The sequence below is a fragment of the Vicugna pacos genome, chromosome 35, assembly GCF_048564905.1.
Source record: "Vicugna pacos chromosome 35, VicPac4, whole genome shotgun sequence".
In the NCBI taxonomy this organism is placed as follows: domain Eukaryota; kingdom Metazoa; phylum Chordata; class Mammalia; order Artiodactyla; family Camelidae; genus Vicugna; species Vicugna pacos.
The window spans coordinates 24,399,364-24,425,880 of NC_133021.1; positions in this window are offsets into that span (position 1 = coordinate 24,399,364).

Genomic DNA, 26,517 nt, shown 5'->3' on the forward strand with positions numbered 1-26,517 from the left:
GCTCCTATTCTGTATCCTCTGTTCCCTCATCCTCCAAATCTGGCAACAGAAGAGACTGTTTCCCAGCTTGACTCTTCCTTACTGTTCACAAACTGAAGGTATGGACCATACACTCCTGAGGGGCTTACCAGTGTCTCTGTGGGGAAAAGGAAATTGAAAAACAAACAAGTAAACAAAAAACTATAACCCGGGGCAGTTATATGCGTTCAGAGAATCTTACAGTGTCTTCATGGTCAAGATCTCTGGGCTACAGTTCCTAACTCCTATTATTACTGTTTTTAATGGAGGTGCTCGGGGTTGAAGCCAGGACCTCGTGCATGCTAAGCATGTGCTCTACCACTGAGCTACACCCTCCCCACCCCCAACTCCCAGTCTTGATGCCTGGAAACTTCAGAAAAGGCTCCCAAGTCTCCAGGATTAACTATGTCAAGCACCCCTCTTCCTCAGAGCCCAGATTTAATGGGAAATCACGTTCAGTTCCCACAGTCCTACTCGCAGGAGCCCCTAGTCTAGCTCTGGCCTTGCCGTCCTTTGCCCACTTTTGGCCCTAAAAGGGGTTCTCGCCTCTCATTCCCCTCTCATGTCTTTATTTTTCCTCTCTTCCAGTCCCCATAACCCCAACTAAAGTTCTTTTCTCCAAAAAGTGGCTTCTGTGGCATGGGCAGTTCCCAGCCAAAGCTCGTAGGAAACTCCAAGTCTGCCCCTGGTAAGAAGAGGCTGGACCTGGTCTCTTGACCAGAAGTCTTCACCTCATGAAATTTCAAACAAGTACGGAGATTTTCTTGTTTGTTCTGTTTGGCTATGTTCTAAGACTGCAGAACCCACTGAATTCTAAGACTGTTCCCTTACAAAATTAAACTGTCACGGAAGGGGCAAAAGACCTTTAAACGCCTACAGGCGTCTGTAGAAAGAATGAATGAGGATGTGGCAACTTGAAATGATGTTATTTCTGCTTTGAGACAGCATAATACCAGTAAGCCCTTAAAAGCAGGTTTACCGCCTAGCTGGGTAATGCTCTTAAAATGTTCCAAAGTACAAGCACCGCATTGCACCCAAAGGAATAGGATTAGCTGTGGCTAAACATGCTGAGAATTCTTTATTATGTGCAGGAGAAGGAATTTTCCTTAAATTACAGCACTGAAAACAGAGCTAACTCGTTCTCATTGGCTTCCTCATTTTAAGTGAGATGATGTGTTTCTGAGCAGCTGAGTAAAACAAAGAACCTGTATAAGGCATGAATACTTAGGAAAACAGGAGAAAAGTAAGACCAGAGCGTGGTAAAGTAGAGAAGTCTAAATTATTCAACAAGAGTGATACCTCTCATTTCTTGGATTTGGGCTTCCCTGGACACTGGGACTTTTTGTGCCCTAGATCAGAATTTGCTAAACCATATCCATAAAGGCATGGTTACTGAAATATCCACCTGATAAATTATTCTCACTTGTAAGTATTGTGATCATATATCTCAGACTTTTCTGGGACAATTCCAGTAAAAATTTATTTTATTCTCTTCTATAAAGGCAGTGCCTTCAATGTGTCGTTTCATATTATTTAATTTAGAGATTAGAAAACATCAATTGATGGACTACGTGTTATGATTTTAAGTTTATAAAATAAGATCACCATGAACCCTCAAAAAATGGTGTAGCGCTATTCCCCTGTATTTATAATCCTCAGAAATCTGAGCTAATTTAGCTTAGATTCACAAACTCATTGGAATGGAAAAGCACTTGTGAGGCAGTGTAATTTATCCTTCTCTTTCAGGTGAGCAGTCACACCTGAATCATCCCAGACTAAGTAAGGAGAATGTATCCCGTCTCTAAAGACAGTCAGAAAAGCAGACCCACAGATCTCTCCCGTTTCTCTGCTCCCTCTCTGCATGCACAGCCATGACCTGGAGGAGAGAAAAAGTAAAGTTCTAGATCCCGTCATCCCTCACCTGTGGTGAAGGCTGTTTGCCCCACATCTAACTGGTGATAGGGTCCAATTTTCTGTTTATTCCCTAACCCATTTCCAAAGTTAGTAGAAATGACAATTATTTCCTACTAGCAAATTTGTGACAATATAAAAGACCCTACCTGTGTCCCTGTGCTGTGGCTTCTCTCGCTGGTCCTCTCACTGCTGTGTAACTCATGGGCCCTCTTGAACTCTGCATACCCGGTAGATAAGCTCCCCGATATCGTTAACTTGGTCACTGAACACTTACTCCAATTCCTTCCTCAACTGAAATCTCCCTCTACTCTGAAGGACACTGTGTTCCCACCAGCTGCTGGAGATGCTCATCCCCCAAGAGTGTTCTAGGATCAGGAGGTCGAGTTGGCATTATTTCTCTATCTTATTATAAAAATGTCCCCCCTTTAATGCTCATACCACCTTACCATGCCGCCTTCTTCTCCCTCTCTAGGTTTACTGCTGAGGTCCTGATAACTTCTGTCGTTCATTAATGACATGTAGTTCACATCCTCACTTTCTATCTCAAGTCTTTCCATTTTGTCATTAGTGGTGCGTCAGTACTTCCACTCCAGTTGCTCTCACCTCTGAGCCTTTCAGCCCCACGGTGCCATGGCCACACCGTGGATCTTGTGGTCATCGATAAACATGCCTCTGAAGTCCTCAACTTTTTCTACACTCTGACCTAACTTTTTCTTCTAAATCTTTCATGACCACAAATTATTGATTACCTGAAGGACTCTCTCGCTAGCTTACTCAGTTCCCTTGCACCCCAGGCTTCTTACAATAACTGCTTGGGGCTACCACCCTGGATTCCTGCTACAGCACATCTTCTCTAGTCCCACGTATAGATAAGTAAACCCTTCTGGAACTGCAGCTTGCAGCCATTTCAAAGCCACAGTTTTCAACCTCAGCTCTGCCCTCAGTCTTACCACCTGGAAACCCTGTGACTTATCATCGGTCAGTCCCCAGATGATCATTCCAGGTCAACCCTGCTCTCCTCTCCACATGTTCCAAGCACTCAGTTCATCTTTCATTCCCTCACTTTCAGTAGACAAACTGGTCTCTTGCTACCTGGAAAAAAACCAAATCTATCTGATATGACTTTCCTTAAATTTTCCTTCTCTTTTCCCTGCCTTTATAAATTGTTGCTTCTTTCACACCCGACCTGGCCTCCTGGCCTCTGACCCCGGGCTGTGAGCTCAAGGCCATGGCCAATCGCTCAACCTGTGCCCTTGATCTTCTCCTTTTATGCCAACTCATGGCCCTGAGCCAGCAGCCATCTTCAGTTTCTCCTTGTGACCTAGAGGACAAAGGCCATGCATCCTACTATGTCTTATTCCAGCCTCATCCCTTTTCACACTCATCTGTGTTCTAGAACTGCATTGACCAACATGGCATCCACTAGCCACGTGTGGCTATTTAAATTTAAATGAATTAAAATGAGCTAAAATTAAAATTTAGTCACTCAGTTACACTAGCCATTTTTCAAGTCCCCAATAACCACATACAGCAAATGTCTATGTGGACAACACAGACATTAAACATTTCCATCACTGAAGAAAGTTCTCCTGTATGGCACTGCTCAACTTTACTGAAAATCTTGCACATCCGTGAAAGAGCCAAGGTTTCTTCTGTCTCTGAACCTTTGCACAGAGAGATGCCGCAACCGTTTCTATGTCACACCATTCACTCTGGCATCCTACACATTTTATTATGTGGACATCCACTTCTGGAAGCAACTTTTGGTGTCATTGCAAACAAGCATTGAAGTCCTTTTTTTTTTTGAGATTTCTTTTTTTTTTAACATTTTTTCATTGAGTTATAGTCATTTTACAATGTTGTGTCAAATTCCAGTGTAGAGCATAATTTTTCAGTTATACATGAACATATATATATTCATTGTGACATTTTTTTCTCTGTGAGCTAACATAAGATCTTGTATATATTTCTCTGTGCTATACTGTATAATTTTGTTTATCTGTTCTACATTTTGAAATGCCAGTCTGTCCCTTCCCACCCACCCCATCCCCTTGGCAACCACAAGTTTTATTCTCTGTCTATGAGTCTGTTTCTGTTTTGTATTTTTTTTTTGTTTTTTTGGTTTTTTTAGATTCCACATATGAGCAATCTTACATGGCATTTTTCTTTCTCTTTCTGGCTTACTTCACTTAGAATGACATTCTCCAGGAGCATCCATGTTGCTGCAAATGGCACTATGTTGTCATTTTATGGCTGTATAGTATTCCATTGTATAAATATACCACATTTTCTTTATCCAGTCATCTGTTGATGGACATTTAGGCTATTTCCATGTCTTGGCAATTGTAAATAATGCTACTATGAACACTGGGGTGCAGGTGTCTTTTTGAAGTAGGGTTCCTGGATATATGCCCAGGAGCGGGATTCCTGGGTTGTAAGTCTATTCTTAGTCTTTTGAGGAATCTCCATACTGTTCCTGCACCAAACTGCAGCTTGCAGCCATTTCAAAGCCACAGTTTTCAACCTCAGCTCTGCCCTCAGTCTTACCACCAAACTGTTCCACAGTTTCTGCACCAAACTGCATTCCCACCAGCAAGCACTGAAGTTCTCAACACCAATCTTTATATGATAATTAGTGTACCTTTAAGGCACCTCATGTGTTTTTCTCTGTGGGTAAAAATAAAGACTAGGAAGATGTACTAATGTGGAGATGGAACATTAATACCCCAAGGAGGGATTTTAGATTCCATGGTCCCATTCTTTCCCAATCTCCATATAATCAACAATTAAACCATCATTGGCGCCAGAGCAGTCATCTTACCTTCCAGCAGTAAGCCTTCACCTTGGAAAATCTTTTTCAATTTTTTAAAGAAAGAACCCACAATAGACTACCTAATTATTTTTGTTGAAAATTTGTTTTTAGTGCATCCAAATGATTAGATTCTCATGCAGCAGATAGAATACTTGGACATTCAACCACAACACTATGTTAGAAAAGTTTAAGAGAAGTTGCAATGAGAAAGAGTAGAAAAGTGAATTTTTTCAACTCTGCATAATCTCCCTAAATTAAGCCTTTGTGGTATGATGTGATTATTTCATTTAAGATGAATTCCTAAATTCACTAGTAAATAAAGACGAGAAATAGCAACATTTAAATATAAACATAAAACAAATTCAAAACCCCAATATCAAGCGTGTGGTAATGACTTATCAGTTTGAATCTGCTTCCCAAATATCAGGACTGGAGTGAGAGGTGGAGGGCTGTGTCTGCCATCCACTGGGCGGTTCGCTCCAGCTCCTGGGCCTGCATCTCATGTATGAAGTTACAGAATCAGAGCTGATTCTAAGTTCTCTCTCTGCTCTAAAAGCAATGGCTTTGCTGGGTGGTGGGGGAGGAAGGGCATTCTTTAATAGAATCAGTATTTTCTCAATGTCCTCAATAAAGAGCAATGAAAATCCAGCTTCAAGCTCCTCTCCTACATGATTACCAGCCCTTAATTCTTTTGCATAGACATCCTGGAGTCCCCATCATCTAAAATTATGTTGTCAGTTTTTATGGCTGTATAGTATTCCATTGAAATAAATATGAGTGCAATGCATCCACAGGAGTAATTTATGGAGATGAGACATGGGAGGGTGTAAGAGGAGGAGGGTGCAGGAAAAGAGAATTCACAAGCTGCTATGACCTCATGAGGAACAGTGGGTGTAACCTTCCATCTTCAACTAAGGTGCACTTGCCTTTGCAGTACATAGCACTCTGCTCTATTCACCTTGGTTCTTTGTTTGTATATAGGCACGCTTCTAGCGTAAAGTAGCCTTTTGAAAGTATTACAGATACACAGACATTATTTGGAAATGTCATTTCAAAAATATTTTGTTGTTTCAATGTCTTTGCTAAGACTAGGGGCCCCGTCTGCAGGAGCTGGTATATATTCCTGTTTCAGTGTTTGAGGAGAGAAGGTTAGACATGAAATGCTGCTCTGGTTTACTATTTTTCAGTATTATGGTGATAAATGAGTGGAGAAAAGGACACGCACCAAGGTGGAAGAAAGAGTATATTTTTCTTCTACACTATGAAACTTTTAATTATTTTAAATGTGTGGCTCAGTCAACTTGGAACCAGTCCACCTCAAAGTAAAATAAAAAGAAATGAAAATTGATGATACAATGGTTCAGCAACTAAAAAATTTAAAGTTATTACAAATGGAGTATAAAAACCTCTCTGACCTAAGCAGTTGCAACTTCTGGTGTGTGTGTGTTCAGCTAAAATATCATTATGCAGGTTACTTTCATTTTCTTTGAAGGCAAAAATAAAGGTTATTTTAATGTACCTTATAGATACATGTATTGTTTAGAAAGCATCGCATGCCACACATTTATTTAATGAATTATACACAAACTGTACTTCCTAACACCACACACTCCAACTCGCTCCTCTCCAAACACAAATAAACAAAGAGGCTGGTTTTGCTTTGAAGTGATTCTGAATTAACACCCAAAAGCAAGTCTAGCTTTCCAAATCAACTGGTGAAACCGTCAGTTTAGGCAGCCTCCATGTTTGCTAGCTTTGATAAAGATCTAAGGAGGAAAAGGTGAAATTCCTACTTTTTAAAATTATCCACCATATATGCATAGATATAAAAGAGGCAAAACTTATAAACTACTAAATGTCTATTCATACTGCATTGATGAAATAAATGACGGTGCAACCAGCCATGGAATACTACGCCACTGTTCAAAGGAGAAAGAAGCTCTGTCAGGGATAAATGAATAAATATATTTAAAAAAAATTTTAATGTAAAACTGTATGCTAATATTCCTTTAGTAAAAATACTTATTAATTAAGTAATAAATTATTATGGTATAGCATATGTATGTATGTGTGTGGTATATAAGTGTGTGTGTGTATGACACAAACCTGATGCCAGTGGAAGATAGGAGAAGTGAATCTCATTGTCTGAATATTTCTGTCTGATATCATTTTTTAGTGAGCACGTTTACTTTTATAATCAGAATATTAAATGTTTTCAAAGAAACTTCATTGGAGAACTTTTGAGACAAACATGGCAGCCTGAGCCTAGGGTCTCATCCCTTCCCTCTCCCACTTTTACACTGAGGAGAGGGACCAAATACAAGGATAAATCCTGTGGCTCTGACATAAACCAGAGCAGGACCACAGCATGTGCAGGAGAGCTGAGGGGATCTCAGGGAGATGCTGGCAGGTGAAAAAAGAGAGGGATAAAGTGAGACTTGGATGATAACCCACCACTGTCCTTTGCCCTGGAGTCTCACGGTCAAATCGGTAAAGGGCCCCTGGCTGCCCTGCCCTACCCACAACTTTGTTAACAGGGAACAGGACAAACTCAGAAAAGGTAGGGCTGGGTCCTAAACTTCAGTCTCAGGTTAGAATTCCCAGGGGGAAAGTTTCACATCAAAGTTTAAAAGAAATTTCAATTTAATCAAACCACAAATAGTGAGGGTTTGCCATGCATTCATAAGATACGGATGCGGAGCAGGAAAAACTTTGGCCGTTATTTCTCATTATAGAGAAGGTTTCTATCTAAGGTGAGTTTGGAATGCCAGGGTTAGTATATGAACAAAAATGAAGTTCCTTGCCTGCATCTTTTTTGTCCCTAAGACAACAATAACAAAAATAAAAGCAGATCATTATACCTTTTCTCACCCTATTGCCCGGATCTGAAAAAAGGAGCCTGGGCAGCCAGGGAATTCAGAGAAAGAAGAGTACCAATTACCAACCAGTGCAGAGGTATTTAAGTTTTTGTTTTGTTTTGTTTTTGTTTTTGTTTTTTACATCTGGTATGGCCATACCTCTCGGCACCAGCTAACTGTCAGGTCTGTGAGCATTCTGGAAATGGAGCTCATGAAATTTGCTCATGACCTGCTTGGGCCTAATCTCTTATATATGACTCAAAATAATTTTATTCTGGATATGGATTTGCCTTCTCTGTCCAAGCGTTTCTGCCACAGTGACCATCCACGGACTTACTGTCTTCTTCATTGTCCTAGTATTTTGCACAATATTCTTTCTGACATGGGAACTCACTTTATATTTTTTTGGAAATGAGACAATGGACTCATTTACAAGATTCATAGCTCTTACTCTGTATTCCAAACACCTTATACAATGGTGGGATGGCCCAGTGAAAACTCTTCTATGCACCAGCTGAATGGTAACTCCCTGTGCTATTGGAGACAGTATTGCAACATGTTGCTGATTCTCCTGTCGGTAAAATACGAGGATCTGGGACTCAAGAGGGTAAAATGTGAGTGGTCCCTCTCACTATTATACCTAGTTACTCGCTCGCAAAATTTTTGCTTCTTGTGACCACGATTTTGAACTCATCTGGCTTACACGTCCTATTTCCCAAGGGAGGGTCCTTCCCACCTATGACACAGTGATTACACTGAACTGAAAGATGAGTCGCTTTGGGGTTCTCATGCTACTGAACTGAACAGGCAAAGAAGAGAGATTTACATTCTAACTTGAGTGATTGACCTTGATTATCAAGCAGAAATTGAGTTACCGGTACAAACCAAGGGCAGGAAGGAGAATTTATAACCCAGAGAATCCCTCGGGATGTCTCCTAGTTCTTCTCTATCCAATAGTAAAGATTAGTGGAAGACCACAGCAACCCAATCCAGGCAGAGCCAGGAAGGGCACAGGCACTTAGAGAGGGAAGGCTTGGGGCACCCCTCCAGATAAAGAACGCTGACCACTGCATTGCTGGCTGAGGGCAAACTGACACAGAAAATTGGGAGTGGACAGAAGAGGTTATAAATGCCAGCTATGTGCTTCTGACCTGTTGCAGGACTGAGGACTGTAATAGCAGTACATATTTTTCTTCCTTGCTTTGTTATATGTATATTTGTATGTATTGATCAATTCTTCTATTTTCTTTTCTCCACTTCTGTCTCTACGAGGTGATGGTTAACTGTAATGTAGTCTTGAGGTTACTGGATACCAAGAGAGGTTTGTGGCTGAATTAGAAAAGGATGAACATCTTCAGGGGTGGATCCAGCGCTCAGTGGGATTCGGGTGTTTTCTTTGGGAAAGGGTGTGTTTTATTTCTGTGTGGAATGGTTACATAGTGTTAACTGGGAGAGACTTGTTGCCATTGTGGCTGTTTGGAAGATGCCACATGCATAAAAACTTGTTTGTGAGTTCTGAGTGGGCAGAGGTTCAGACTGTGATAGATTGGTTTGGCTCTCAGCTCTGACTTGATACTTTATTTCTACTTGGAGATATTTGAAAGCTGAAAACCACATTCCTCAGACTCTTGCTGCTAAGATTCTGGAGGTAAATTTAGTTCTGCCAGTTAAACACATTTGTATGAGCTTTTTTGAAGGCAGAAGAAAGAGTTATACCATCTTTCTGAGACAATGTGGACAGACAAGCAGGTTTTAAAAGGTGAGGGGGTTTGCAGTGGCCACATGTCATAATCTGCCATCTGGTCACCAGCCCCAAGGCTGTGGGTGGCAGTGATTCCAGCGGCCCCGGGAGCAACAGCTGGCAGCGACCACCTAACCCTGGGCTCGCATCAGCAGTGGTAGAAACTGAAGTCAAAGTTCCAGTGAAATACCCTGACTATTCACACGGTTAGCACTTACAATTCTTTATCAACAACTTATCTCTAGGTAGATCCTTTTATGTTTGGAAAATCTAGAATATTTATTTATATATACCAAATTCATAATAGCAATAACTTCTTTGGAAGGCACTGGCATTGACGGTGGTGATAAAGGAAGACTTTAGTTTTATGAACAATGAATTTTTACAGTTACAATATGTTCTTACATTACTTGCTTAAAAAGAAATTTAAAAATAATAATGAATTATGGCTGTGAAGAGTAAAGCAATTGTAAATATTTTTAATATAAAAATGTATAATATTTTTAAATTACCTGGAGCTACTTGAACAAAATCTAAGAGAGAATTGGAGAAAGAAGGATGTAAAGCAAGCTAACCTTTCATCTTCTTTGGGAAGGAGAGGGAGACAGAGTGAGTGAGAGTACACAGATATTACTTTTTTCTGGAGAATGACAAGGAAATTTAAGTTCAACTATATTTTTAATGTAAGGGTAACCAGTAATAGAATAAAACTTGGACATCTCACTTTCAAACCACTGGAGAAGGAGATCAAAGGAAATCTGATCAATACAACAGAAGACAGCGAGGGAACGAAAGAAGCTAGAACACGTAGTCAAGAGATGATTTTATGGGAAAATGTAGCACACAAAAACTGACTCGAGACCATATCAAATTTGCATAGTGCACTGACTAACCAGGAGACAAACTGAGAGGGTTAAAAATAATAATGCTGTAATGAGAAAAGAAAAGAAAAAAAAAGAAAAGAAAAGGCAAAAGACCCACATGGTTTATGGACAAGTTCTCTCTTTTCATTGAAGGTTTGATTAAGTCACTATGTTATTTGTGCTATTACAGAAGATAGAAAAATTGGAATCTTTCCCAGTCTGTTTTATGAGGTTCACATTGCCCTAAAGTTAAAAATGAACAAGAATAGCACAATAGACATGAGCAAATAAAGACCAATATCATTTATAAATAAAGTTGTAAAACTCCTATATAGAACATTATAACATTAAACCCAATGTCATAATAATTCCAAACTTGAATTATCTCTTAAGAATTTATGAATGGGTCAACTTTAGGAAATCTGTCTGTGTTAATTCATTACTCAAATGAGTTAACTGAGAAAAATCGTTTGAATATCTTCATAATTGCCACAAAGATACTTGATAAAATTCAATAGCCAATCCTTATGTAAAAAATTCTTAGCAAACTAATGAATAAAAATATATTCTCTTACTGTGATTGAGGATCTATTAAAAACAAATAGTAAAGATCATAGCTGACAGCAAAACATCAGTGGCACTCCCACTGAAGTAGGATTAAAACAAGGATATCAACTTTTAAGACTATTTGCTACATCATTTTGGGATTATCTACAAAAAGATAAAAGAAACTAGGTACAAATTCTTAAACTGAAGGGCCAAAACTAAAATTATTTGCAGGTAGATCACTTAGTTCTAAGAAAATAAAGGGAAATGACTAAACATACAATAAAACTAACGAAAGGTCAGACTGTCAACTGAGTTCCAGAGACACAAAAGAAACAAAAATCACAATGGAAGCAAAAAAGGAGGAGGGGAGGGAGAACTGAAATGGGAAAAAATCCCATTCACAACAGCAAAAATATGTATAAAATGCTTAAGAATGAAATACTCAAGACACACAGAAGAAAAAACACTTTCTTGGAGAGTATTAAAAAAAATTGGAAATAATGGAGATACACTAGAATGTTCCTGAATGGGGAAAGATTCAATCTTGAAAACATTCAATTCTCTCTCAGTTTAGTCTATAAATTTATTTTCAGAAGCTAATTGCTTCCTGTTCAAAATATTTTTGCAGCAATCACACGGTTTTGGAAAAGGTGAAGCACAATGTAAATGCCTGATTTTTTTCCTGAACTTTTTGAGAGTAAATCACTTTCCCGTTTTCCTATCATCTAAAACTTCAGTGTGCTTTTCCCACAAACAAGGATGTTCTACATAATGTCAATATAGCCATTAAAATCAGAAAGTTATGATTCATATTTTACTGTCTTCTAATCATTAAACCCCATAACCAAAGATCATCAATTGTCTCAATAATCTTTTATAGCATAAATATCTAGTCCAGAGTCATGCATGGCATTTAGTTATGCCTCCTTAGTCTCCTTCAGTCTTTAATAACTCCTCAGCCTTCCCTTGACTCTCATGATCTTGAGACTTCAGAAGACTATGTAGGCCAGTTGTTTGATAGAATGTCCTTCAGTTTGGGCTTATCTAATATTTCCTCAAAATTGAATTCAGCTTATGCATCCTTGGCAGGACTACCATAGACTTGAACCATGATCTGCTGATTCCCAACTAGGCTGTCCCCAATTGGTGGATACCCTCCAGGTCTGACTCAGGCTTTGACACACAATATCAAGCAATGTTTCCCTCTTTTTCCTACCTGGCCTTCGACATCCTACTCCAGACTCCCATTCTATGAGCATCCTTTTTACCCTGCTCTGACTCTAACTCCCCATGGCAGGACTCGACAAATGTAAAACAACCCAAACTGTAATTCCAAATAAAATCTATTTAGAACTTAAAAAAAAAATGCTAGTAAAATTCTACTTAAAGAACAATTTGAAATAAGCCAGGATATGTTGAACAAGAGGATTGAAAAGACTTTACCATATATTGTAACATAGTAAAACCACAGAAACTAAAATAGTTGGATTCTGACTCAGGAATGGACACATTCATGAAAAAAAAAAAAAAACACCAAACAGATTAAAGAAACAGACGGAAGAATACTGAGGTACTTAGAATAGAAGCAATAGTAGTGATTTGGAGACAAGCATCAATTCGCATTCTATATTAGGACTTACACAAAAGTTTGAGTGTAAAAATATAAAATCATAAAGCAAAATTGATTTATAATATAATTCTGGCCAGAGAAATACCTTGCTGGACATAGCAAAGGAGAAAGGGAAAGACTGAAAACTTAAGACTATTTACAAATTAAAATATCCTATATAGTAACAAAACAAAGGTGTCTCCTTTTCTCTCCTGCGCTTTCCTTCATATACAAAATGAGGGTTTTGCATAGATGATTTTAAAGATCTCTTCAAGCTCTGAAGTGATTATTCTCAAACATGCATATGGCTGTACTTCAGTTGTGTCCACGTCTGCCTAGCATCTTTCATGTAAGCTCCTTGATTCGTATTTTTTAAATCCGTTCTTCCAAACTCTGCCATTTGATTGGAATGTTTTCTTTACATTCAGTGTAAATATTGATAAAGCAGAATTTATGTCTGTCATTTTACTGCTTTCCTTCAGTCGCGTGTCATTTTTCATCTTTTGTACCTGCAACAAAGCATTCAGACTTTACAGAATTAGCCCAGGGAAGCTGATAAGCAAATAAAACCCCAGAACAGCAACCATAATGTTAACAGACCCCTAGGGGTGAAGGGTGAGCTGATCGGCACACTTGCAACTGAAGTCTCCACTGGGCTTGCCAGTGACTGGACACAGGTTTTCGCAAATGCCCCAAGTCTCTCAACCTTTGCCAAAGCGTCGAGGTGTGAGTTACAGCAAACATTCAGTGCTCCAGCAGCTTGCAGCTCTGCTTTAATCTTCCCTTCCTGTTTGTATAGCATCTTAAAGAAAGGTAGAGGTGAGACACTGGGACCGTCTCAGGTCTCTTCTGGATAGGAGCACAGCCCTGCATGGGTGGGGCTTCCTGGGCTGCCAGAAATAGGAATGTTTCCCCAGTGTTCTGTGGACCTCTCACTCCCGTGCTTCTTTTCCTTTAAGTCTTTTGGTCAGCCTCTTGTGTATCCCAGCTCGCATCCCCATCTCAGGCAGTTGTGACTGATGTGAAATGATTTCCACTGATTGTTTTTGACAAACACCCTGAGGATATAGACTGTTCACGCAGAGCAAGTTCTGAGTCCAGTCAAAAAGACAAACCTTTAGAATGGGGCTGGAGCAGCCAGACAGATCAAATAGAAACAGTTCTCTGGGGAGAGAGCTTTTGGGGCAGCTCCAAACTTGGCTGCTCCCGTCAGTGGCTGCTAGGCTTCTGGCTTTCACAGTTACCATGGTTACAAGGCCCTTCGTTTTCCTGGCTGCTGTGGAGCTAGGGAGAAGGGGCAGTGCCACCAAACTCACTGTTCTTACCAAGATTCAGCTGTTTTCCTTGCACAGATGTTCCTGCAATTGTTGTAAGCCCATTACTTACATCCCAGAGTTCTGAAAAACTTTATTTTTGGCGATTTTTGTCAGCGTTCTGACTGCTTGGATGGAGGAGTGGTTTTTTGAGGCCCTTACTCTGCTATTCCTTAAGAAGCCGGTATGCTTCTGCCATTTATTTTTTATTTGGTTTTCTACCTTATTGATTTACAGAAGTCTCCCATTTAACATTTTAATTGATTCTAGATATAAGTCTTGGGTCAAATATATGACTTGTGAATTCTCTCAGTTCGTGTCTTATCTTTTCACTTTCACTCTGTGGATCTAATCTTGGACTTTGAGGCTCACCTCAATGATTTTGTCATGTACAGGAGGATTAAACACTTTGGTTCACCTGCCAGGTAGTCAAGGATATCTACTGACTCAAGTAGAAAAGGGCTGGAGGTAGAAATTCATCATTGCATTATGTGGTATGATTAAAATTCTTTATTACATTATTTTATTTTTATACTTTATTACTTGATTGCCATAAAATATTTAAATAGAAATAAATGGGGAAAATGTAAGATTTTTCATTTCTCCTCTCTTCTGCTTATGACTTAATCTTGGTTGTAGATCCTCCCTACGTTTTCCCATGAATTCACACACAGATGCACATTCACATCCACATACATGTTTATGTGGTAAAAAGATTTATAAATGGTATCACACTAGCTCTGCTTTCTGACTTGATGGTTTTCTGTGACTGTTATTTTTCAAGGCTATATAATATTCAACAGTAGCTGAAATACTATGTTTTGCTGAAGATTAAATTGTTTCCAATTTTTCATGCCAGGAAGCAATACTGGAACATCTTATACATATGTTTCCAGATTTAAATGTAAATACTTCTGAAGACTTGAATCCCCAAAACAGAACGCCTGGGCCAACTGATAGAAACATCCTGTCATTTATAAAGAGTAGCAACTTGCATTCCAGAAAGGCTGCATCAAGATACACTTCACCTATAGTTTATAGAAATGTGCTTTCTTGCATCCTAACCCAATAGTTGGTATAGCATTTTTTAAAATTTTGACAGTAAGATGGTTAAAATATATTTTAAGTTTTCAGTCTGTATTTCTTTGATTAACTGTGACATTGAGAGTCTTTTCATTTGTCCTTTTTTTTAATCTCCACTTCCATGAGTTGTTTATTCATATCTTTCAACAGCTTTGAGTTTTTTCTCATTGATTTATGTTTGTCTTTGCATAGTCTGAATAGTAATCTTTGCCTATTAAACATATTGTAAATATTTTCTGTTTTACTGCTTATCTTTAATTCTGCTTACGCTATTTTTTTTTTGAAGATTATCTGGTTTAACTTTAGGTTTCTAGAATTCTTGTCTTGTTTAGGAAGACATACCTCAACTCAATAATATAAAATATTTTCCTGTATTTCCTTCTAGTAAGTTTATAATTTTGCTTTATAATTTTGTTTTCTCATTTTTATAGAGATTGACAAACTATTTTCCAAGGGGGATTTTTTTCTTCTTCATTACATCTCTTATAAATGTATGGGCTTTATAGTGACTTTAGCTTTTTGTTTTTTGATATGTGTGGGAAATTATTCAGCAACCATTTATTACATTGTCCACACTATCTTGTATTTGAAATGCTATCGGTATCAAAACTAAATTCTCATGTCTACAGGGGTCTGTCTGGGGGACTCCCATGTTGCACTAATTGCTATGCCTGTTTCTGTGCCTCACTGCCTCACTGTTTTATTTACTATAGCTTTGTGGTATTTTTTCCTGCCTGGCAAGGAAGAACCATCCCTTTCCCTGTTCTTTGTTATAAATGTCTTTGCTATTCTTGTTCACTTTTCTGTTTCATGTGATACGTAGAATAAACTTCAGATTTCTAACAGAAATTCTGAAGGAATTTTGACTAGTGTTATAGCGAATTGATCAATAAATTTTTGGTAGATTTGATGTCTTTGTAATGTTGGATATTCTCATCCAGGAGATAGATAGATAGATTGATTGATTGATTGATTCCTTGATTTATGTCCCGTAATTTTTGTGTGTTTGCTTTATTCATATACTTCTAACATTTCTTATTAGGTATTTTATAAATGAGTTGCCAATTGTAAATGGCATTCTTTTATTTATTACATTTTCTAACTGGTAATGGTAGATGCCATCAATTTTGCATGTTCTTGTTTCCAACTACATTTGTTAATTCTCTTACAAACCCTAATAGTTTTCCAGATCATTTACTTGATTTTTTTCCTTGATTTATTCCAATAATTAGAACCTCCATAAAATATTGAACAGTAACAGTGGCAGTGGCTTTCCTTGTCTTTTTGCCAGTCGTAGTAGAAATGGCTTTTGTTTCACCATCAGGTTTATTTTGGGATTTAAGAAAGTTCCCTTCTTTTGAGTGTTTTTAATAATCAGTTTCATGACTGAGGATTGAATGTGGTCTCTCTTTTCATTTGTTAATATAGTGGATTAGATTAATAGGTACCTTTCTGTGCATGAGATGAAGCTTATTTGAGCATCATGTATTTCTTAAACACCATTAAATTTGACTTCTTAATACATCATATATGTACTTGCACCTATAGATTCAAGTTGGACTATAATTTCCCTTTATTTGAGTGCCATGCCTGTCCAATGTTTACATCAGGCTTATGCAAGCTGTGTAGAGTAAATAAGAAAGCTTCTCCTTTTCTTTCTTAATACTCTTCCACAGTTTAAAATAGTAATTATCTGTTAGTTGAAGGTTTTGCAAGAACTCCTCCATAAACTGGCCTATTGACTTTTGGGAGGTGTTAATACTTATCTACTATTTACTATAGTTAAAGATTGAAACAAATTTTCTCTTTTTGAGCCAATATCTTTTTAGGTTATCATCTATTTCACCTGGATTTTCTGATGTTGAGTGCTGCCGCGTAGAAAGGTAGACCAAAAAAACAAACAAAAAAAGAACCCAAAACTAATGTTTCAAATAAATGATGTGATGAGCATTTCCTTGTTTGGATTAAAGATGGCAGTGTTTCTTTCTCCTTTACAATGGGGGGAAAATGCCAGTTTAGATAATACTTGGAGGAGCTCTGATCCAAGCCACATTTCTCTATTAAGCAATTTATAAAACAAAACAATCCAGTTTTAAATGTGTCTTGATCAACACTAAATTGGGTTCAGATTGTCATAAGACAAACCTGTATATGCAGATTATATAATTTCTTAAATTCCTGATGAAAAACTAAACCCCTCAGAAAGGAAAAACAATGAAGAGGTGCTTGAAAGTAGGTACAGTCACTGAGATTCCTGACAAATGGTGCGCACTGCTTTAGAGACGGGGACATCTTAGTGGGGTCACACGTTGGGAGGTTCTGCAGCTGACACCCTAGAATTGCCACAGGACAACCAGGGAGAACGGGTGTTGACGTCGTGGTTGTTTGCACAGTGGCTCCAGCAGGGTCCATCCATCCTTTCCCAGGTGCAGGGGAGCCAACCTAACACCATCTGCTCTGCTGCTAAGATTGGTTCTGGTAACCAGACTGAAGCAAATCATCCCATGGCACTTGTATATAACATTTATGGGGTTGCATTGTCGGGACTCTGCTCTGATTTTGAATTATATTCTTGTGTCTGTACCTCTAAGTTTCCAAGTAACTTTTGAACAGCCAAGCCTGCAGAGTCCAGCATTGTGCTTTACTGCTGGTATTTCCTGCTTCTTTGGGAAAGGACACGACAATTTCCTAGTCTCCTGGGCTCAGGCACGGGCTTCAGAGGCAGCAACTCGATGGATAAGGAAATGGGCGTCTAGTTTCAGGCATCATCTAAGTGAGATAGGGACATTAGGCTGGATTTTTAGAGATGGAATTCTGGAGTTCTAAAACATGCTTAAATTGTTTCCACGATAAAGTACATTTTACTGGGAGACGTTTTATTGCTTTTATTAGATTCTCCCAAGGTGTCAATGAATTAAAAAGTGTTAGTGTAGTAGTGAGGGTTGTCCAGAGATACAGAACCAATACGAGATCAGAGACAGAGACAGAGACAGAGACAGAGACAGAGAGAATTGGCTCATGCTATTATTAAGGCTAGTAAGTCCCACAAATCTGATGTCTGCAAGCTGGAGACCTAGGAAAGCCAGTGGTGTAATTCAGTTCAAATCCAAGGCCTGAGAATCAGGGGAGCCAATGATGTGAATACTAGTCAGAGGGCAGGAGAAGATGAAATGTGATATCCCAGTTCAATCAGTGAGACGGGGTTTAAAAAAGAGAGAGAGAGAGACAAATTCCTCCTTCTTCTGCCTTTTGTTCTATTCAGTTCTTCAGCAGAGTAGGTGATGCCCAGTGACTTGGGGAAGGCCATCTGCTTTAGTGAGTCCACTGAAGTCCAACTAGAAACACCCTCACAGACACACCCAGAAACAGTGTCTAATCTGGGCACCTGTGGTCCACTCAAATTGACACATAAAATTAACCCTCACAGTTAAGAACCTTGGTGGAGGTGTCACAGGCCATTTTCCTTGTATTCAGGCAAAACTGCAGAAGCAGTCATCAAAGGTTCATGAGCGTCAGGAGATAGGGCCAGGTTTATACCATAGCTAAGAGATGAGATGTGGATCTCAGCCATTCCGGCAGTGGCTCTCAATCTTGGTTGCACTTGGACCACTGGGTAACTTACAGAAATTCCTGACACCCAGAGGAATGCCCCGTGAGGTTGGAGGTGTTTGTGTTTCTGTGACTGAAGGATTTTCATCAAGAGAACCTTGAGCAGATTCACAAGAGAGGTCAAGCTCCTGCCTTCGGTTCTGCAGTCCCACAACAGATCAGATCATAGTTCTTCAAGATAAAAATCCCCTTCCCTTCAAGTAGATAGAATCAGACAATTTATAACATCTAAAGAAAATTACTTTGGAGAATATTTACTTGTGGTGGAGTTAAAATTCAATCCTGATGCACAGACACCAAAGTCTTACCAGCTCAGGATCTAAGGGACAACACTAGAAGTGTGCTTCATAATATTCTTGAATGGTATTTAGAAAGCAGAGGAATGTTTCTTGCTGAATAAATATCCCCATATTTATGTTGGGGCTTAACTGACATGAATACCCAGGACTTTTACCTATTCCTCACAAAGACTTCCACACAGTCTAAAAGTTTAAAACCTTATATTTTCTTGATTATCCATCCCAAATTTTCCAGTTTCATTTCATACCATTATGTCTCGTGGCCGCCCTTATATATCACATTATCTCAACAAATCACTCATCCAAGCAACAAGTTATTTCAGAGAAAATTCATTCCGAGCAAAAGCATTTGTTTCTAAGATTTCCATTCTCCCTGCAGTCTATGAAAAATGATCACTGTAATGAGGTAGAGCCCTTATTTAATTTTGGTCAGTGATTTACAAAGCAAACTGTGGAAACATGAAATAGCCAAATCAGGACACAGTCTGAATAGAAGGCACGTTAGCAATATACTCTGGTAAAATATTTAAGAAAGGTTTATTGCTTAGCTATTTTTAGCACTTATCTTAATTATTTAAAACTATTTTTTAAGCATTAGATAATGCTTCCTGCAAATCCCCCTTTGGTTTGAAGTTAAGTAGGCATTCACTTTTTTTTGCAGACAATAACAAAAGCTTGAAATTAACTGCCCCATTCCACAGTGTTTGTGGGTTTCCCCTGGCTCCCCAGTATATATCTTTTAGTTTCTCATCCTTCTTGCATGATGCACCAACTAGATTCTGCATTTTTTAAAATAAGAAGTATCAAATAAGACAAACCTATGGTGAAAATTCATCAGGCACTTGAATTTAGTATAGCAATTTGCCTCTTAATTCTAATCAGATAAATACCAGTTTTTTCTGATAATCAGCTTAGGAACTGAGTGATGGTGGGTGGCTTAAGTGGCACATCTAGGAAACCTGAGGACCCTACATCCCAGAGTGGCTGACTCTTCACTCTCCAAGTTCTGGGTGCTTGAGGCTCTAGACAGAGGCTCTTCCTCTGAGCTGCCCTCACTGCTGTGAAACAAACCAGCAGAAAAAGTTGAGACCTCAGAGCCATCATGTGGCCCTGGTTCACATCCCCTTTCTGTCACCCGGTGCCCTGTGACCCCCGTGAAGGTCACAAGCTCTGTGAAGCTCCATTTCCCGTTTGCAAAATGTAACTACTGATATCTACCTCTGAGGATTTTATGAGGATTACAGAAGATATCTGGCTGGGGGAGGCGAGGGTAGTCAATAAACGGAAATGATCTTTATCACACACTCCCAGGGTCTATTAGCATCACTGCATTTTTCTTTCAGCAAATACAAACTTACTAAAATCCCTTTAAGAGCACTCACTTCTCTATAACTGTATCTCCCAACATTTTCTAGACCGATAGCTAACATTTATTGAATGTCTCCATTGTAACAGGGATGGGGCTCCGTCCTGAGGCTAGAGCAGCGAACAAGGCCGGCCCCAGCTTTCCGCGGCGGCGTCTCACAGGAAGCCAAGCCCGCCCGTCCGCTTTGTTTATTGTCATTTGTTTCAGCAAGAAATCTAAGAAGTCCTCCCAGTGAAAAAAAATCACAAAATATATTATTCCTCGTAGGAGTTTACTGAATACTAATTGTAATGAGCATCTGTATCTCAGTCCAACTAACCCTCACAACCGTCCTGTGAGGAGGATTAGGAGGAAACCAAGGCACAGCGAGGTTAAGCGGCGTGGTCACATCACAGCAGGAACGCGTGGCCGACCCTGGCCTGTGGGCCCAGGCAGCCCGGCTGCGGTGCCCTCGCTCAGAGCCTCTGCTGTGTCACATGGTGGAGCGGGGCCCAGAAGCAGCCTCGTCCTCTCAGCCTCCAGAACACACAGCACATGTGGGCAGGTTGTGCTGGGTGCCGGGGGTGCAGTAGGGACAAATGTCTGCAGGCTCTGGGAAGAGCAAGGACCCAGACAAATTCTGGCTATCAGGTGGTTCTAGATCTAAAATTCTCAACAAGGAGGGAGAGGTGGGCAAAGGATCACCCTGTCCTTCCTGGGAAGGGCTCAGTGTGCAAAGAGGACTCACCCTGAGGTGTGTGGTGAGAACTCCTGTTTCCTTCTGGGAGGGAAGGACTTTTATTAACGAAGGTGAGTTAAATGAGTGTTTTCTTTACTGGGGACATCAGGAGACAGCAGTAGTGGGCCCTCCCCACCGTGGGCTTAATACATAAATTGTGGCTCTGCAGTCGATGGGTTGGGTTTGAAGCGGAGGACCACACAAGAAAGGAAGAATTAAAGCAGGGTGACTAGCGCTGACCCAGGAAGGATGGCTATGCGGAGCAGAGCGCCATCGCTGTGTTCCGAGCCCTGCACGGTCCCTACAAGGGACTGTCTCACCCACGGCCCCCTCCACACCAAATGTGTGCATTCTAAAATGTGGTGGCACTGCCCAGACCATAGATGGCTGAACCAAGGCCAGACTCCCAACTCCACGAAGCTCTCTAGGTTGGTCAGCAGCTCTCCTGGGGCTTGGTGAGAAAACTCTGTCTAGAAAAGTGTTCCACACAGGACAGGGATTGACCGGCCTCCCTGGATCCGTTTCTTATGGAGTTTGTATGCAACACACACAGATGGAATCAGCACCAGAGGAGGCAAAGCAAAACTGGAGACACCGAGACACAGTAAGAGAAACCATAACATATACAGACATTAGCTCTTAGCTATAGGAGCAGCAAAAGGGACAGATCGTGGCTGAGATGCCCTTCACCACGGAGCAGTGGACCCCTGCAGTGATGCCCAAGCTCGGGTTCGCAAAATGATGCATTGTGGCACTGGAAGAAGATGCTAGAGCACCTGTTTGTGTTTGTTTCATTACTTTATTTCATTACATATTCATTTGTATTTTTTGTGTACCTTATAAAATGCATGTATTGGCAGGGCGGGATCATGCTCCAATTTTTTCACTGTTAAAGGATCAAAAATGTTTGGAAGCCACTGCAAAAATTTGTACAAAGCAGTAGATGCCCACATCTGCAGGGACAGCCACCAGAGTGATGTGACATCCTGAAAATGTCCCCGTTCACCACGAGGCCTAGACATAGGGCTGCTGTCTGCACCGCCTTCTCTCCCTGTGCTTCCTCACCTCGAAGGCCCACTAATGAGGTCCCCAAGTGTGTCTCTGGAAAGAGCCCAACCAACAGACAGTAGCCCATTTTGGTTTATGGTTTATGAAGACAACCACCATATAAGAGGCTGAGGATGGCGGGAGAGCAGAGCTACAAGCCCAGAGGGAAACTCAAATGTCACAGGAATAATGGTGAGCTGTCCCAATACACCAACAGCAAAAGGAGGAATTTGAAATTGAGGCCACAATCCTATTGACCTGCATCAAAAATTGCATTTTTCCTATATCCTTCACTCTCTTTTGGATGTACACCTCAGAGGTGGTTGGGTACATTAAACTGAGCTTCTAGGTAGCTACATCGTGGGGCTCCCTGGGGACCATTTAACATTAAACATTAAAAAAACAAGAAGAAATTTCAAGGAGAGGTCTCTAAAAGGAATCAAACTTTCATAGATTTTTATCAAATTTCCTACCTACTTTGTAGGGCCGGTAGCTAGAAAATTTTTCCAATAGAGAGGAAAAAAAGAAAAAAGCTGTAATAAGGAAATGATGAAAAATCCACTAAAAAACCAAAATGGAAGCAATTTCTAAGCCAGAACATTGAAAGGATTGTAGTGATTTTATTCCATGTCACAAAGCAAAAATGAAACAATTGCAAATGTAAGGTAAGGGGATATTTTATGTCTGTTATGTTCTAAATTCTGTAATTATTGCAGTTGATGGTAGAATTCATGAGCGTGGTAGCCAAGATCAGTGGTGACTGGCCATCATTTCAATATTCTATACACATGAAAACCTGATTATTTCTTCATAAATGATTTTTCTTGCTAAAGGAGAAAATATTTTCATAAGTAATTTCAACAATCTTCTTTCACCTATGGATAGCATTCATCTAGGTCAATTCCATTGGTCCCAACTAAACATGTTTAAGATGCTGACATACTGTAAGTTGTTATTATGGTACTCATGATACCTTTGCTCCCAAAGACCCATCCAACCACCAAAATGTTGGTCAGCTTTCTGCCAAGACACCCCTCAGCTCTGGTTATGTGTCCATTTCTATTCAGTAAGGCTGACAAACTCAGAGATTAATCATGGTCTCTGGGCTGAAGGAGCTTGCACTCTAGAAGGGGAGAGAAAACATGTACATAAATAATTATGATTTAAGATAAAATACACTAAAGACCACAAAAATGACATCCATAAAATGTGGAAGGATGTCAGAAAGGGAGCACTCACTTCCAGTTTAGAGGGGGTAGGTGTCATGAGGTTTACAGACAAAGGTGCCTTTGATCCAGGCATTAAAGGACAGAGTATGACTTCAGAAGCCAAAAGAAGAGGAGGAAGGGAAGAGAGGAGAGGGAACAGGAGGGGAGAAGAGTGGTGGGAGCTGGGGAGTGGGGTGAGAGGGTGGGGAGAAGGAGAACCCAAAAGAATCACATCTTCTAAGACAAAGAATAGAAAAATTTAGAGTCCAGTTAAAAAGCAAGTGATGGGACAGAGTTAGCTCTAAAGTCATTAGAGACGAGTACAGGAGTGGGTAATAAAGAGGGGTAGATGCATTGGTTAGTTGGTTGATTATTTGGTTGGTTGGTTGGTTATTTGGTTGTTTATTTGGTTGGCTGGCTAGTTGGCTGGTTAAAAGGTTGTGGTTAAAACATCTTCTCTAACCTTCATCTATTTCCTTCTTCCAGCCTTGTTTGTCCTAACTCCACTTTAGAAACCCATAAACTACTGTGTACTTAGCTGGCTTTCTTCCAGGACCAGTAGCTTCCTGAAGGCAGGACTGGTGTCATTTCTGTCTTTGCGGCCACAAAGCCCAGCATGGAGCTTGGCACATAGATGTCTGTGGGATGAATGAACGCCACGCTGTAAGAACAGCCTCTGTGTAATAGTCATCTGTTTCTGTTCAAGATTTTGTTGTTTGGGACGATGTCTAATCATTAACAAAGGAGTAAAAGAGGACAGTGGCCCAGCAAGCCATCGGGACAGTCCAACTGGCTTTTGGAGTCCACCTCTGCCCCTTTCTAAAGTCAATCTATTGGAGTTTTTATTGGGATTCCATTGCATATTTAGATTGAGTTAGGAAAACTTTAAATCTTTAGTATATTGCCTTCTTATATACTTTAGTGTATCAAATCCATGTACATGGCATATCAACTCCATTTATTTAGATTTCCTTAATTTATCCCAATAGTTTTGTAGTTTTGTGATTTATTTTTTCTTACAGAATACTTGTTCTTGTGTGTGTGTGTGTGTTTTTTTTTTTTGCTAGATTTTTCACTAATGTTTACATCTGGGTTCTTTTCACTATACATTATCAAGTCATTTATAATATCTTTCATTTATTGGCCTCTTTCTGTTTTTCAGATGTCTTACTAGGCACTTCACATACACTATGCATTATAATCCTCACAACAACCTTATTAGCTACTCCTACAATTATGCCCATTTTACTATGAACATACTCTGTTTTTCAGATGTCTTACTAGGCACTTCACATACACTATGCATTATAATCCTCACAACAACCTTATTAGCTACTCCTACAATTATGCCCATTTTACTATGAACATACTAGTGCTCAGAAGGGTTAAATACATCACTCAAGGTCTCACAGTTAATAAGCAGCCAAGCCAGAATTTGGACCCAGGCCTAACTGATTCACAAATCACGTGATGCTACTAGCTCAGTGGGAGTCATGCCTTGAGGAACTGAATGCATGTCAGATACTCCTTGATGGCAAGAAAGATCCAGGACGTGGGATGCTGACATGGGAGGATGCAAGGAGGGGAGGGATCGCAAGCACTCAGGAATACGGTGTTGAGGAGAGCAGTGATGGGGGAATCACATAAAGTAGGGAGGTGCTGAAGACAAACATCGCTCAAGTCACCATTTTTCTTAAGGCAAAGACAAGTCAGTCAATTAGCCTGGGGCCTCTGTGGTGTCAGGTTTGCTTCAGTGATGTCACACCTGGACACACAGAGGCCATTTCAGCAGTTTATGTTGTCCGCTTGCTATTTTTAAACTCAGTTTTATTACCCAATTTTCCAGTCTCTTTCAACCAGTCCCTTTCATTTGAATTTTCATCTTGGCATACACATTTCCCCTAATGCTTACAGCTGTTTGCTCAAGCCAATTCTGAGGCTAATTTTGGGAGAACTCATCTATATTGAATACACAGGACATATGAGAATATGCCTCTTCTATAGAAGATTTTTATGAACAAACATTCTTAGATATAGTTCCGAATCATCAATTTGCATTTTTAAAATGTAGTAAAAGAGTGCAACTGGCCAGGAACTCTTAAAAGGCAGGATGACAGGACAGATGGTCCAAGATTCTTAATGTCTGACGCTAGACTTCAAAATGATGCTGCTTAATAGTATTGATCTGCCTGCCTCTTGAATTCCTCAGAAAATGCAGTTGGCATTGTAGTTGATTCTGAAGAGAGATAGCTGTACAAGGTGAACAGCCATTAAATGCAGCTTTGGAATAATTGGCCTTTCTCCATTGTTCAATTCATAATAGCAGCAATAGCTCAGGCTGCTAAAATAGATCCAATTATGGAGAAAAATATTAAAGGAACAGCAAGCATTTCCTCAGCTCCCGTACCTTGCTCACACAGTAAGCAAGATTTTTTTTTCTTTTAGTTTATGACTCTACATAAATTGAAGGTCCAATAAAGTATAGAAACCCAGAAAGAAAAACATAGGAGAAAAGCTTCCCTTAGCATAGGTTCAAACAAATACTGAAAACTTAAAGTTAAAGTAGGTAACTTGGGGGATGGAGATGTTGCAAGATTATAAGAGAGGCAGGATTTGTTTCATTAATTTAAGAACTTTGACACCTATTTAACGCAGTATAAATTTATTTCAGAAAAAAATTATAATACACATCTCTATAAACATCTGGTACAAATACATACAATTTTAAATTAAAAATTAGTAAATTAATAAATTTGTATATTTGATATGTATTTTATCTCATGGCAAAGGTACGTTATCTGAGATAAATTCTAATAAACTATGTCATACATTTAAGCGTAAATATAGTTTGTAAATTATCGAATTGTTTCAAAGTAAATCAAGGGCTTTTTTCCCCCTTTGCCCCAATTGTAGTGTCTCCTTTTGTGAGCCATTTCTCATTTTACTTGCCAATTGTTGCATTCCTACTTTGGGAAATGGCTTAGGCTCTTTTGATTGTCCCTTCCGTAGCTCTTCAACTTTAAGCTAGTCCCATCTTATGATATTTTAAAAAATATTTTAAAAAATAAATTGTTAGGAAATTGGGAAAACACTTTATAGAACAATTATGTTGTCCACGATTGGTGGCCAGTTCACAAAAACAAAACAAAACAAAACAAAACCTTCTCTCACAAATTGTTGCTGGAGTTTAGCTCCAACAAGTCTTCAGTCTAAATACCATTTCTTACAACTGTGTCACAGGAACTACATTCCTTTTTGAGCTGAGATGTCAGAAATGAGTTTTGTTTCCATGCTGCAGTGGGACTTGGACCTTCTACCTTCTGAGCTCTGACAACGGTGAGACCTTCTCCAACCCAGGACACTTAAGAGTGGCTTCTGTAGGCTGGTGCAGGGGCTCCAGGGGCAGGACCAATGGTGGGTTGCTGGGAACTATGGAAAATAAGGTGGTGCCCTGGGTGGAAGTTTGGGAGAAGTGCAGTTTCAGGGGCAAGTTTCTGGGTCAAGGCTTGC